This window comes from Rhynchophorus ferrugineus, unplaced genomic scaffold, assembly GCF_030347505.1.
Source record: "Rhynchophorus ferrugineus isolate W39M unplaced genomic scaffold, kcgeb_rfMv2 rfM6, whole genome shotgun sequence".
NCBI lineage: Eukaryota > Metazoa > Arthropoda > Insecta > Coleoptera > Curculionidae > Rhynchophorus > Rhynchophorus ferrugineus.
In genome coordinates, this window is record NW_027472585.1 from 17397519 (window position 1) to 17414596 (window position 17078).

Here is a 17078-nt window from a genome sequence, read left to right on the forward strand (position 1 = left end):
CGATGACGATTCGGGCGATGACTGTCGATTGGACTTTGGAGTGAAATGATGGCGCTATGTTTCATCCATTGTCACATCTCGACGCAAAAAGTCGGGTTTAATATTCTTGATCATCTTCAAGCGCTGCTCCGAATCATCAACTCGTCGTTGTTTTTGGTCAAAAGTGAGCTCGCGCGGCGTGATGTATATGTTCAGTTGATATCTTTAGAATGTCTGCTATTTCATTCAATTTCAATTTACGGTCATTCAAAATTATTTTGTCGATTTTTTAAATGTTTGCGTCGGTAACAACCTCTTTTGGGTGTCCACTGCATTCACCGTCTTCGTTGTTCATTTCACTACGTCAAATCTTATCCTATCAATCCTTGACGGTTGATTTTCCTGGGGCAGTGCCTGGAAACTCGGCATCAAGCCAAGTTTTTGCTTTAACTGTATTTTTTCCCTTAAAAAACAATATTTTATCAATGCCCGAAATTTCTTTTTATCCACTTTTTTCACAATAACAAAAGTTGCTTCACTCAAAATGCTATAATTCATAAACTAATGATCCGACAGCTGTCAAATTTATACACGCATCTTTTGAGGTTAGGACTAACTAAAAAACATATGGATTTAGTTCTAGTAGTGCCATCTATGTGTCAGACCGGGGACTTTTCAATTTACATATTAATATATTTATTAAAATTTGGTTAAAATATAAGAATCTATAATAAATTTAAGCTCTTCTTTATAAATGTTGTTGTTGTTATACGACATATTTTAAAATATAAGTAATACAGGTCGCAGATCAAAATCTCTGGAAAAATCAATGCAAATATTTTTTGAGCTTATGTATAATTGATCTCTTTAAAAGAGATTTTATTAGTGTTTCTATAGATATCGTACAAAAATATCTATTATTTATTCTCAAAATAGGCATTTGTTCTTGCACTATAAGTGTTTTATTTGGACCAAAATTGCTGACATTGCTACCATTCCTGGAAGCTTGTCACAAATAGTGATAACAGAAGACATATCTAGAATTACATTTCTTACTGTTTTAATATCTAGGTCGGTTATTATTAGGTCATTGCATGTGTTCTGATCATTTTTCACTTTAAAAAATACTTTGTATCAGAAATTGGTATTTCATACATTAATAAAAAAAATTGCCGTAATTTTCTACAACTTTTTTCCATCTATTTGGCAAGATGGCAATACTATATCAAAATAACGATGCTGGTTTGGCAACAATCTAATCATCGATCCATTTTTACAATTTTTCAAAATCTCGAAATCGTATGCCAGCCAAACCATGCTATATCAATTTCAACAGGTGGAAATCAAAATATTGAGCTTGGTCAGTACTCTGGGTGGAGCAGAAATTCCTATTCGAGACACAAGAGTGTATCCTTCAAAAGTTTTGCAACGTGTGACCGAGCGACATGTAAACGGATGATTTTTCGTCTATCACATTGTTGGTCTTTTTATAACAATATGTCTTTCAAATTGTTCAATAGACGTTGGTCCGGTTATAGTAGCTCGTGACAGACTGCACCTTGCTGACCTCTCCAAATGCAAATCAAAACCTTAAAATCACGAACACATCTTTCCTGAACCAACCCATGGCTTCTTATGTTTAAAATCATCGTAGTAGGTACACTTTTATGACTAGATAAAATACGTCAAGAAAACTCATGACAGTCATCTTAGATTCTTCCAAAACTTCTAAAGGCCTGGAAAAAAGTTGATTCATCAACAGCTAAATTGTCTTGACAGTTCTTCAGAGCTCTGTTTTGTCCAATAATTTTTGTAATTGATAGTCCTCGAAGTTTATTGGTTCATGGGTCCATCCTTTGTCATTATCAGCAAAATTACTAGGTTTCATCATAAATTAAGTTTCGTTAATTTTATGTTTTATTACTATTTAGTTGATTTGACAGGTTTCGGCTTTTATTGAAATTAAAAAGCAAAATTAATGGATTTCGGATATATATGTAATTTAAAATTCCCATAATTCTACTTGTAAACTTTGTTTACTAAGGAACTACTACATGGAAAACTCCAATTTCATGTAGAATAATGTCAGAACCATCGAGTTTAACAATTAACTGTTAACAGGTGTTAGGCGGTTTAACAGATTTATATATAGATACTTCGCATTTTCCTCAATAGGTATCGTTTGATTACTCACATAGTCTTCATCGTTCTTTCTACACCGCACTGCCATGCAAAATAATAAAAATTATTTTGATTACAACATATTGTATTAATTTCAATAAGTGAATAGGATACTCATAATACATTCAAGTACCTAATACAACCTAGTATGTTAGAAATACATTTAGAATGCCACCTATAATAATAACAAACAGTTACACAATAAAAATGAAACAAAAATACCATAAATCGACACAGAAATTATATCGAACTGTAACAATTATTTCGGTAACTGTAACAGAAATTATAAACCTTAAGCAATACTAATCCAGCTATGACTTCCATACAAATAATCTATTTGTTTAAACCAATATCGCTTTACGGAGCTGTGTCACAATTTCCCGAAATGTAATGGAACGTTAAAAAGCCGTCGTCACGGCCTGCTTGATTTAGGTTTACCACTAACGATCCCGCCGCTAATTGCATCAATTGTTTTATCGTTCTCCGATGACATTACGCTGTCAATGTCGGATATTTACCGTTGGCGACGTCACTTATCGGCATTCTTTCTTTACGCCATTTCAAACAGATAATAAAACATCGTCGTCTCCATTAGAGATCGATGTCGTAGCGTGCGTTTTGCGGTAATACCGGTCTGATAAAGATGAAAAGATGGACGTGCTTCCTCCAAAATTGTTTGTGTTATAAAAATTATTTTATAAGAAAGAAAAGGCAACATTCCGTGTTTATGCGCTGAACTTTATTACATTGTTTAAACACCAAGAAAAGTGTTCGTCACAATTATTTTATTTTAGTAAATTTTTAATGTGCAAGATGAGGAATGACCAAAGCAGCCATCACATTCAAAAGATGAATAATTGCACGATTTGCTCAAAGAAGACTTATGTCAAATACTTGAACAATTTTTGAAAGTTGATCTTTAAACAATTGATAAGCGCATAAAGAAAGAGATGATTTGGTTCCTTCTCAAAATGATACTGAGGAGCATTGGGAGGCGTTTTTTGAATTGTTACCTACTCAAGCATAGAAAATCATGGAGTAAGGCGAGTAAACCACTACTAATCTCTGGATTCAGAATGACTTGATGGTATCGGAAATATATGAAATAGCAAATTAAATCATTATTGAAGGTAGAAGCTAATTGGTTGTAAATTCCGTAAGTACATGACAAAATAATTTTATAAGATGCTAGTTCGAGGACACACGTTTCAAACCACACTTTGAAAAAACTTAATGGAGAAGAACTACCTCACCAGCAGTATTCTTCAAAAGCTGTGAACATCATTCGTTGGAACACAGGTTTACTTCTCTTGAAACTTAGTGTTACTTACGTGAATTACTTCGATAACTTTGTTTCTTGATTAAAATATAACAACAAAAAGTATTTTACCGGATCATTTTAAGTAAAATATTTATTAAAGCTAAACTAAGAATTAATTTCAACACCTAATATATTAGTTACTTAAAAAGAGAAACTAACACTGATGAGACTTTTTAATAATATTATAAAAGTAAATATTCTTTAACCTCTTCTACAAGGATGAACAAAAATATATTCAAGTCCATTTTTAGATGAGTCTCTAATGATGTACCTTTTTTCAAGGAGTTATTGGTAAACTGCGTTCATTCTTTTAGTTATCCTATTTGAGGATCGAACAATTTAAAATTATCTGATGCTTATTCTCATCTACTCAAGCATAGAAAATCATGGGTTACGGCCAGTAAACCACCAACATCTGGATTTCATCTCGATGACTTGACTTAGAATTACGAACTTTATACATATATACTAAATTATATCTAGTATGACTATGACTATATATCTGTATGATATTTGTACGCATTGTCAAATTTTAGAATATCAAATCGTATAGAGATATTATATATTGTTTGTGAAAAAAAATATGATTTCTATATTTACGTAGAAAACACAGACAAACAAGAGTCCCTTTTCTGTCTTTACAACAACAAAATTTTAATGATAAAAAGGATTTTCTTTCTTTCCTTATACTTATTTCTTTCCACTTTACAATAACCATGTTCGTGTAGCCAGCAGGGCAAGGTCAGCTACTAATTGAACAACGTTCTCTTTAAAAACCAATGTTTGCTAGAATATTTGTATTTATTTAGCTAATGTTATAGCTACTATATTAGTTTAATAGAATGATAACTTCGTAAAATTGATAATAACATATAACCACAGTTCTGCTTACCATTTTCAACTAGAAAAAAGAAGATAGAAAATGTATTGTTTATACAAAAATATATATCGTATATAAATAATATTGACAGAGTTAATTGATGGCAGAAATTTACTTCAACAAACGTGTATTATTTTTTTCACGCACCTAGTGAATACCGTTGCTCTCGTCAAACACACAGACCGCGACCGTCACAACCGAAACTAACTCGAATAATCGAAGCTGGCCGGGCCCCCCATCAGACATCCGTTTTGGTAAATTAAATAGTGAATTGGGAATCGGGTCCATTATGTTTGTAAGTCAAACGTAGAAAAAGCGGTCGAGAGATGCGCCACCTGTTGCCATATTCACGACTTTTTCATGTAATCTCTAACAAGTCTGTTATTGAGCTAATATCAAGAGAAAAATATTTTGTGTTGAAAAAAGGCTAGCCACTTCAAGAATTCCAGCTATCTATGAACAGATTGGTAATGATTTAAGAGATGCTATTAAAATCTGATGAGATTAGTGTGTTACTTTAATGGCAAACAGAAATCCTGAAATAGTGTAGAATACAGATGCCGAAGATCAAAGCATCGCTTACTATGTATAAATCCTAACTAAAAATATAAATTAGGGTGGGTATACCAGTCTAGTACTATGAGCCTGAAACATATATTAAAGTTTACTTTTCAAATACCCGCCATTTTTCTCGGCTGATCAACCAAACAACAACCGTAACTCAAATATATCCGATAGAAAATAATTTGAATGATTTTGAAACAGATATACAGAAAATAGCTACAGGCCATGCCATATCTATTAATAATTCTTGAGATTTTGTTACAGGAACTGTCGTAACACGTTCGCTGCCAATAGCGCGCTAGTGCGTAATGTGAAGCTTTCATTGGACACCAATTATGCTCAAACGCATTATATGTGCGATGATCTTTCTAAGCCTTGTATTTAGTTCAGCGTTAGCAGTGTAGAATTCTATCGGCATAATCTGAAGACTATAGATGTGTCATTTACGTTTGGTTTCGATTTTTTCTTCTTGATTCATATGTATTGTCTCGCCCTAAAAGTGAAAAAATAGATATGAAACGTACCCTAACTTTCCATTTTACGACTTTACTAAAGAAGTCCAAACCTACTTCCAACTACCCTATAACCTACTGCAGTTATCAGCGAATATTTTTGAAAATGCAAGAGGAGAAGAAAGCAGGAAATATAATAAGAAAGAAAGCAATGTAAAAATTGTTTACAAATTTTTTTATTTACAAAAGAAAGGCATTATTCATATCTGCAGTGTACGTCCTGGAAAATCCTAGTTACTGTTTAGACTGCTCAAAAATTAGTCATGAATGACCCCTTATGGTCGATCAGAACACAAGAGATCTTCTTCCCAACCTAATAACTGTCACTGATAATAATCAGTGTTTATTAGGACCTGATTAACGTCAACTTAATAGAAGGATTTTATTGATCGCTTGCCATAAATAATTAGCAGATATAAAAAAGGAATGTCCGAGATTTTTTTAGACGTACGTATCGTATATCCGCGCAGTTCGCGATATTGAATTTCCTTTGTCGAAATACCCATACCAAGCCCTGAAATTACACGGAACAATCGAGGGTAAAATATCCAGCGGGTTTCCCCCTACGTCCCCCCGGCCCATCGTCGTCTCTGTCTGACTGTCTGTCTCTCGCCGTGGTTCGTTGTCATCGAACGCGTTGTTGATTACGTACCACCACCGACACAGACCAGCTCATAGCAAGCGGATCTCCTTGAACGTAGTGGACCACATACTTGCATCTAATAATAAATGCTACAAAAACTATCTGCCTGACAGGTACCTGCAATTAGCAATTACCGGCCGGACCGCTCGTTCTACCTTATGACCAACGTCGTCGGTGTTCATCCCACGCTGGAATGGTAAAAGTACGCGGGCAGGCGAACGCACAAAACTGATAATTAATATTTGGCCCAGAAATGATAATATTTGTTAAAAATCGATAATCTATATTTTACTTTCACCTTTTATTTTTCCACTCATATATTTTTAGTTTTGTATTTAAATGAACAGTTTACGGCTCTCCAGTTTCTACTACTAGTAATAGTGTTATTCAAGTTCAGGTCTAAAGCTTCCAACTAAAACCTAAACACAGTTTGATAGATGTTCTCTCACTGGTGTTCTCTACATACAGGGAGCAGACAAAAGAATATTAACGCCATACGGTATAGTACATTTTATTGATGATTGAAGTCGTTGGTGTTCGGTTATCGGGAATCTCTGTTATGAAAATAGCTCAATTCTTTAACGTTTCATGTGCGACAGTGTGGATAGTAATGGCAGCATACAGAGAACCTGGTGAAACATCGGCTGCCAGGAAGCATAGTGGGCGAAATCCAAAGTTAAGTGACATGACTGAAACGAACTGAAGAGACCGATGAATATTAAAAAGGATTGGGGCCAGATAACATAAAACTATTGCGGCAGAAGTGACAGAAGAACCTGATACTCAATTGAGTAATACTGTTCTGACCCAAACAGTCTAGTTTCGTATAGACGGTTGGATGTATGTACGGAAAACCCCAAAAGAAGCCCTACTTCCCTTCTACAATTAAGCATGGAGACATTTCCATTATAATTTGAGCTGCAATGTCGTACTCAGCTGATTCTCTCAATCACATCACTGGCCGGATTACTGCAAACCAATATATCGATAAATCAATGATAATGCTCTTACTATCACTGGCACATTGCTGTCAAACACTGTCATATATCAAGATGGTAGTGCATCGATACACATAGCCGAAAAGTCCTGGTTTGAGGAGTAAAGTAGTCATGGAGAATATCATCAAACATCTTACCTGGCCAGCATAATTTCCAGAGCTTAACATAACTAAAACGTTATGGGAAATTTTAGAGTAGATAACGAGAAGTAAATTTCCAACTGCAACATCACTGAGGCATTTCGCGGATGTTTTGATACAAGAATGGGACATCTCCTGTACAAACTTTTAGACTACTAATATTATAGTACTATTAGTACTATTGAATTAGTATTATACTTAATTTAATTACTATCCTGTTATTCTAAAAACTATTTTTGCCTGTACTAATGAGTTTGGATGGTAGTAAACATTTTAACCCACGCACTTCACTGACAACGCGCGTATTTATTTCTTTGTCGAGCGGGTGCAGTGGTCTTTCAGGGTACTTTACTTCGGATCACACTTCAGTTTTAGTTTCCAGGGGGATATCGCGCTGATTTAGTATGTTACCGGGGCACGTAGCACTTTATTTTGGAATCTCTGCAGAATAGCTATGATGGATTTGCTAGTAGTATCCAACAGTTCGATACCATTCAGCCATATGGGTCCAAGAATTGACTTATATATGGCCTATATAGCAATATGTTATTATACAAAGATAATTTGAATTTATGCCCTATGAACCAATATATCTGGTTCAGTTTAAGCACAAGTTGTTTAAGTTTTATTAGTACATATTTATTTCAATTTAAGCGTTCATCCAGATGCATTTCCAGATCATTTACATAATTATTAAAATTTACCGGAGGTGGATCCTTCTACGCAGAGTCAGGTGAGTATATTTTATCGCATTCGCCTTGATATGCCATGTTTTCAACCACAAATGAATTTTTTTGGGATGAAGTTGGAGTTTCCTTGTAGCTGATATTGGAGTCAGTATACGTTGTCACAGTAGTGGTGCTTGAGTTTATTAACGTTTAAAACTACATTTTTTAACGAACATAATTGAACTTCGAAGTTTGAATGAGTTATGTCTCTTCAAGCACTGCTTTATTCTCTGATATATTATATCAATGCAATTTTTTAACGAACGATTTCTTTAACAACTGCATTATTCATATTTCTAGTATAAAAAAAACAATCTCAGATCACTGAGCCTGGGAAAAATCATGTGTCAGCTTTATGAAAGCTTTACGAAATCTTTTATAGGTGCCAGTTCGTTATGTTGTATGAATGCATGTAGAATACGTTTCAGAAGTTCTTGTTCCACCACTAACGACCACAGATCTGGAATATCGGGTATTCACAAGAAACCGAAAGATTATATTCTTGTTATTTTTGAATGTTGGTCATATGTTGGTGGTATGTTTGTGTATATGTTTATTTATATTTATATTTATTTATTTATTTGTTTATTAAAAATTAACATGGACTGAATTTACCATGGAAGGATTGACACTACAATAATTAAAAATTTAACGTTCTGCTCCCTTTTATTCTTGTCCTATTCTATCTAAAGTTTTGCTCTATTCATCAAACAAAAAAATAAGGTCAAACAGACTCTAGACAAATTTTAATTAACCTTGTCCATAAACATTTCTGAATATGAAAATGAGAATCAATTAAGCAGATACAGATTTAGATATATTGCAAAATTCTCGTAATCATTTAAATAACACATATGTATATAACAACTGTGGTAGTGTTGTTAATATTAAAATAACTCATATTGGAAACCTCTGAAATCGTAAAAAGGCTTCAAAAGAACTTAGAACTAATAACAAAGTGGAAGAACTCCTTGGACAAGATTCCGAGATCCTTAGTTAAAACGCTAAATCTCAAAGACCTTTTAATTATACGATATGGTAGTTTTTGTGAATACAAATTCATTATATGTAATTTCTTAAAATACCCGGAAAATAGAAGTGAGACGATATCATAATAGAAGTTAGTCTGACGATAATCGGTTTTAATTTGGTGTTACAATCAGTGGGAATGTGTAGAATTAGTAATCAATATAGAAACGTTTGAAAAAGTCATAACATTGAAACATTTCAATTTTACCGACATGAAAAAAAATTGAAAATTCGAATTAAGAAAATATATCCGAACAAATGAATTTTTATGCACGGATAATAGTATAATCACTTAAATGAATTAAACACTCCTATTTTCTATGTTTCATTATATCAGTAATCTGTATAGATATCAAATGAGTTTTATGTGCTGCTGGTCATATAAAACCTATTACACTGCCGGTTATACCGCCACGAAATGCCATTTAATGCTAATTCTAGACCCCTTAATAGTAAACCGCATAGTGGTCATCCCACATCAGATGCATTAACTAAATTTCTGTCTAATTTGAATTGAATGGCTGTCGGGTAACAGGAGCTATCACAAAAAATGATGATGGACCTTATAGGAATTATCTAAAGGTTGTTTGTTTTAAGAGCAGTTGTTCTCTTGTAGTATTTGATCGTGTTTTTGGAAGTAATTTGTTAGAATATGTTCTTCCTAATGTTTCCAGATTTGGTAATCATATTGAAGTACCTTTTCTTAATCACGAATTCACAAATTATATTTAAGAAGAATATCTACAGAGAATGTCAAGCTTCAGCTGTAAAATATATCGACACATTTTTATATTTAGATATAGTAAATAATAATTGGGAGCTAAATTTAGTCATTATATCTTTTAAACAATATAATTTCTTTGGCAAGGTCAATATTTTTCTGTCAGAGCATGTTGTTAGAATGATCCAAGAAGTTGGACATTAATTAAAAATGTAACTTGATGTAATTGTAACACATTTTTAACAAAAAAAAAACATTTTAAAATAAAATATGCACATAATAAACGTTGTAATAACTAAATAAAAATAAACAATAACTTTATTTAACCTATTTAGTACACGTATATTATAGTCTACTATGTATACACCATCTAGCTTAATACCTACCTAAATCTATTTATCTATTTACAATATTACTTTAACTACTACCAATTGGCAACAAAAAGTTATTGTCCCCGCCGGGAATCAAACCCGTGACCTCCTTTCGAGAGCTAACCGCTTTAACAATTACACTATAGAAGCAGTTGTCTACAATTATTCTAGGAGGTCTTATATATTTTAAGTAGTGCTTAAAAAGCAAACTGAATGGCTTTTGCACTGAACGACTTCCGGTTTTTCGTCACATCAGCTCAGCAATAACATTGCACACAAATATCTGATTTTAATATTTTAAATAGAAACTATGTGAAAACTTTGTATGTGTCTTTGAAGTTTGCGGCCGACAATACATTAAACATCTTGATGACGTATATACAAAGAAACTTTCAATAGACAAATTTGTGTGTTCGATAATTAGTGACCTGTTAAGTTTTGTGTCATTATGTGAGCTCATTCATTTTTACTATGCAAGAAGGCATTTATATTGAAAATATCGCATTGTCGTTATGTAGAATAACCAGTCTTATCCAGTACAGCATTAAAACAATATTTAATGAATTTGTACCATTCTTCTAATTATTATTTATAATATAAATACCTAATATAACAACAACAGAAACCTTGAAAATCGTCCAACTCAAGAGCCATTTTTAATTTATTTATATTTCATAAATCAATCGAATTTTAAGGAAGTAATCTCTGAAAGACACTCGCTTTTTATCTATTTTTGTCGTTTTCGTATCTTAATTAATTTTGTTTCATTTTGTTATTTGTTAAATTATAACATTATTTCTCAGCCTTGTGGATAGTTTTGACGGTCTCAATATCCAATTCCCAGCGGGAGAAAAGTCAAGTTCAGTCAAGTCCAGCATGTCGAGCATTCCCAGATATTTAACGTTATCTGCTTGCTTATTTATTTGTTTATTCAATTTTACTGAGGGACATGTTCTTCTACAAAGGCTGAATGTCACAAGGGTAGATTTTGTCTCATTTGCTTTGATACGCCACGTTTTCAACCACAATTCGACTTTGTTAAGATGAAGTTGGAGGTTTCTTGTGGCTAATATTGATCCTCGTGTGATGATAGGTCAGTAGGCCAGCTGTATATATATATATATATACATATATATATACATATATATATATATACTGTATATATATATATATATATATATATATATACAGCTGGCCTACTGACCTATCATCACACGAGGATCAATATTAGCCACAAGAAACCTCCAACTTCATCTTAACAAAGTCGAATTGTGGTTGAAAACGTGGCGTATCAAAGCAAATGAGACAAAATCTACCCTTGTGACATTCAGCCTTTGTAGAAGAACATGTCCCTCAGTAAAATTGAATAAACAAATAAATAAGCAAGCAGATAACGTTAAATATCTGGGAATGCTCGACATGCTGGACTTGACTGAACTTGACTTTTCTCCCGCTGGGAATTGGATATTGAGACCGTCAAAACTATCCACAAGGCTGAGAAATAATGTTATAATTTAACAAATAAAAAAATGAAACAAAATTAATTAAGATACGAAAACGACAAAAATAGATAAAAAGCGAGTGTCTTTCAGAGATTACTTCCTTAAAATTCGATTGATTTATGAAATATAAATAAATTAAAAATGGCTCTTGAGTTGGACGATTTTCAAGGTTTCTGTTGTTGTTATATTAGGTATTTATATTATAAATAATAATTAGAAGAATGGTACAAATTCATTAAATATTGTTTTAATGCTGTACTGGATAAGACTGGTTATTCTACATAACGACAATGCGATATTTTCGATATAAATGCCTTCTTGCATAGTAAAAATGAATGAGCTCACATAATGACACAAAATTTAACAGGTCACTAATTATCGAACACACAAATTTGTCTATTGAAAGTTTCTTTGTATATACGTCATCAAGATGTTTAATGTATTGTCGGCCGCAAACTTCAAAGACACATACAAAGTTTTCACATAGTTTCTATTTAAAATATTAAAATCAGATATTTGTGTGCAATGTTATTGCTGAGCTGATGTGACGAAAAACCGGAAGTCGTTCAGTGCAAGAGCCATTCAGTTTGCTTTTTAAGTTCTAATTAAAATATATAAGACCTCGTAGAATAATTGTAGACAACTGCTTGTATAGTGTAATTGTTAAAGCGGTTAGCTCTCGAAAGGAGGTCACGGGTTTGATTCCCGGCGGGGACAATAACTTTTTGTTGCCAATTGGTAGTAGTTAAAGTAATATTGTAAATAGATAAATAGATTTAGGTAGGTATTAAGCTAGATGGTGTGTATATAGTAGACCATAATATACGTGTACTAAATAGGTTAAATAAAGTTATTGTTTATTTTTATTTGGTTATTACAACGTTTATTATGTGCATATTTTATTTTAAAATGTTTTTTTTGTGTTAAAAATGTGTTACAATTACATCAAGTTACATTTTTAATTAATGTCCAACTTCTTGGATCATTCTAACAACATGCTCTGAAAGAAAAATATTGACCTTGCCGAAGAAATTATATTGTTTAAAAGATATAATGACTAAATTTAGCTCCTAGTTATTATTTCCTATATCTAAATATAAAAATTTGTCCTACATAAATACATTTCACAGCTAAAGCTTGACATTCTGTGCAGATATTCTTCTTAAATATAATTTGTGAATTCATAGTTAAGAAAAGATACTTCAATATGATTACCAAATCTGGAAACATTAGGAAGAACATATTCTAACAAATTACTTCCAAAAACATGATCAAATACTACAAGAGAACAACTGCTCTTAAAACAAACAACCTTTAGGAAATTCCTATAAGGTCCATCATCATTTTTTGTGATAGCTCCTGTTACCCGACAGCCATTCAATTCAAATTAGACAGAAATTTAGTTAATGCATCTGATGTGGGATGACCACTATGCGGTTTACTATTAAGGGGTCTAGAATTAGCATTAAATGGCATTTCGTGGCCGTATAACCGGCAGTGTAATAGGTTTTATATGACCAGCAGCACATAAAACTCATTTGATATCTATACAGATTACTGATATAATGAAATATAGAAAATAGGAGTGTTTAATTCATTTAAGTGATTATACTATTATCCGTGCATAAAAATTCATTTGTTCGGATATATTTTCTTAATTCGAATTTTCAATTTTTTTTCATGTCGGTAAAATTGAAATGTTTCAATGTTATGACTTTTTCAAACGTTTCTATATTGATTACTAATTCTACACATTCCCACTGATTGTAACACCAAATTAAAACCGATTATCGTCAGACTAACTTCTATTATGATATCGTCTCACTTCTATTTTCCGGGTATTTTAAGAAATTACATATAATGAATTTGTATTCACAAAAACTACCATATCGTATAATTAAAAGGTCTTTGAGATTTAGCGTTTTAACTAAGGATCTCGGAATCTTGTCCAAGGAGTTCTTCCTCTTTGTTATTAGTTCTAAGTTTCTTTGAAGCCTCTTTACGATTTCAGAGGTTTCCAATATGAGTTATTTTAATATTAACAACATTATCACAGTTGTTATATACATATGTGTTATATAAATGATTACGAGAATTTTGCAATATATCTAAATCTGTATCAGCTTAATTGATTCTCATTTTCATATTCAGAAATGTTTATGGACAAGGTTAATTAAAATTTGTGTAGAGTCTGTTTGACCTTAATTTTTTTGTTTTTTTGATGAATAGTGCAAAACTTTTAGATAGAATAGGCTAAGAATAGAAGGGAGCAGAACGTTAAATTTTTAATACAAACATACCACCAACATATGACCAACATTCAAAAATAACAAGAATATAATCGTTCGGTTTATTGTGAATACCCAATATTCCAGATCTGTGGTCGTTAGTGGTGGAACAAGAACTTGTGAAACTTATTCTACATGCATTCATACAACATAACGAACTGGCACCTATAAAAGATTTCGTAAAGCCTTCATGAAGCTGACACATGATTTTTCTCAGGCTCAGTGATCTGAGATTGTTTTTTTTATACTAGAAATATGAATAATGCAGTTGTTTAAGAAATCGTTCGTTAAAAAATCGCATTGATATAATATATCAGAGAATAAAGCAGTGCTTGAAGAGACATAACTCATTCAAACTTCGAAGTTCAATTATGTTCGTTAAAAAAATGTAGTTTTAAACGTTAAAAAACTCAAGCACCACTACTGTGAGAACGCATACTGACTCCAATATCAGCTACAAGGAAACTCTAACTTCATTCCAACAAAATTCATTGGTGGTTGAAAACATGGCATATCAAGGCGAATGCGATAAAATATACTCACCTGACTCTGCGTAGAAGGATCCACCTCCGGTAAATTTTAATAATTATGTAAATGATCTTAAGTATCTGGAAATGCATCTGGATGAACGCTTAAATTGAAATAAATATGTACTAATAAAACTTAAACAACTTGTGCTTAAACTGAACCAGATATATTGGTTCATAGGGCATAAATTCAAATTATCTTTGTATAATAACATATTGCTATATAGGCCATATATAAGTCAATTCTTGGACCCATATGGCTGAATGGTATCGAACTGTTGGATACTACTAGCAAATCCAACATAGCTATTCTGCAGAGATTCCAAAATAAAGTGCTACGTGCCCCGGTAACATACTAAATCAGCGCGATATCCCCCTGATACTAAAACTGAAACTGGAAACTAAAACTGAAGTGTGATCCGAAGTAAAGTACCCTGAAAGACCACTGCACCCGCTCAATTCAACCACAATTCGACTTTGTTAAGATGAAGTTGGAGGTTTCTTGTGGCTAATATTGATCCTCGTGTGATGATAGGTCAGTAGGCCAGCTGTATATATATATATATATATATATATATATATATATATATATATATATATATATATATATATATATATATACATATATATATATATATATATCAGGTCAGGTCAGTGTATTCGTCACCCTGTTTGACAATAAAATGTCTGTTTGTGAGGTACGATTTCAGCAGTTGAAAGTGCGTATGCCTTTTCTTGCATTTTATGCAGTCCAGTGTGTCACACCTTGTCGAAGGCTGAGAAATATCGAGCAATGTTTATTACTTAAGCCAAATTAATGGTCTAAAATAATACTTCTCTCCTCTGCGATTATTTTGAGTCTCTTAATGTATAGTTTTTCGAATAATTTGAGATCACAGGAAACAGCTAATAGGACGATAAGAGGAGACGTCTTCTGATTTAACCAGCATGGAATGCTTTTTCACGTGGACGCCATAAGCGGACAGCGAATGCCTTCACTTCAATAGGCCCAGAAGTTGTACTGACACACATCCGCTGTATCCATTAATTCCGCGACAATGGGTTAAATCGCGAAGCTGAAGTTAAGGAGCCGCGCTTCAAAACCGATATTACTATTACGCAAAAGAAACATGCAAACTATTGCGGTCTTTTAACAACGCCAACGTGATGGAGATTTGTAAAGCGTGGCGAGAATGCGAATAAATGAATATAATTTCGACCCACCTGTTTCAGGCGGTCCACGTTTCCCAGTATGTCGTAGCCAGATCGCGGTTTTTCTCTTCGTTCCGTTTCTGTTCTTTTTTTTTCTTCTATTTCCTCCGTTTCGTTCGCTGCCCGTTGTTTTATGAGGTTATTCCACTTGTTTTCAATGAAATCGACGAAGGCACTTTACCTACAGAGCGGCCGTTTGGGCGCTCGCCCACGTGCAGTTTCGATTTCTTGGTCCTTTTATGAGCAGGTGGTTCATTAGCTCTTTGTTATTGATCAATTTTACGGTATTATATTTACATTCGCTTAATGCTGGCTTAATAACGATACATGCTGTATCGGAATGTATTGGGGAGGGGCAGAGAGGGAAAACAATTGGTCACACAAGCTCACGAAATCAAAATTGCTTTCGTAGTTTGCATTAAATGCGTTTCGCAGTTAACATTAAAATTTCATTCGATAAAAAAATTAAAATAATTTTTAAACATGATATTTTTGGCTCTATTACTTTTGAAAGATGTCATTACTCAATAACTAAATAAATATGTTTTAAATAATATTAAGACAGAACTTTATCTTACTTTAAATACATACTTTGGTTTGATTTTTTTGTTTTGTCTGTTTCTTGGTTTCAGCCAATAGATTCTTTAACCTTCTCTTTCTCATGATATTAAGTGATTCTCACTTGCTCACTTGCACAACTCAATTCAGGTACTTCATTTTTAAACTTAAATTCTTTGCAATGTGGACGCACAACGTTAATTTACTGCAAACTATAATAGATTGTCACGTTATAGCTTGATGCAGCTCAATGAGGATTAACCACAACATTTCTACGTTGTTCAATTCGATTCCATTGATTTTGTTCAGCTTTATTTCGAGCTCCGCATTTCTCGTCAGATTGACTTGCTTGTATATATCTTGATATATCAAAACTTATAAAAATCCGCAACTCCTCTGGCCTCGGATAACATTAGTCTTTTTTAGTTCGTTTTCTATAATCTTAATGCATGTTTTATCGGAGGAATTCGTTCAGCTTCTACGACAGACATGTCCAATCCCAATATAAGTTAAATATTTAAAGTAAATTCATTAACTTTTGCTTTTAAGACGGCTACGAAAGAGTAGAAGGTTCTATGTTCTCCGATTTCTCCGTCAATTGTGGGCCGATTTTATTATTATATATTTTATATTAAAATGTTTTTTTTTTGTATTAAAAATCTAAGTTTGATTATTTCCTAATTTTTATTCTTAATATTATTCTTGTTCCTTTTTCTTAATTTCTTCTCTTTTTAGTATTAGATAATTACTTAATAAATTACGTTAATATTACAATGGGTAGGCTCAGTAAAGTTGCAGCCCGTATGAGAAAAAATAGGAATAAAGAATATTTAGCCTAGGTGATTTGACAAATGTTCTAACTAAACTAGAACAGCAAAAAATTGTTTTCCGTGCCGGGAATCGAACCCACGACCTCCGTTTGGA

General features: G+C 32.8%; 1 protein-coding gene and 1 long non-coding RNA gene across 8 annotated transcripts in view; both read right to left on the minus strand.

The window, feature by feature from the left end:
• Positions 1 to 17078, minus strand: part of LOC143197888 (uncharacterized) — a 533325-nt gene that overhangs the window by 79987 nt on the left and 436260 nt on the right. The window lies entirely within an intron of this gene.
• Positions 10835 to 16942, minus strand: LOC143197891 (uncharacterized). Its single transcript, XR_013006103.1, has 2 exons — positions 15007 to 16942; positions 10835 to 11222 (listed from the first exon to the last, which is right to left on the minus strand). It is a non-coding gene; the product is annotated as an uncharacterized LOC143197891 (long non-coding RNA).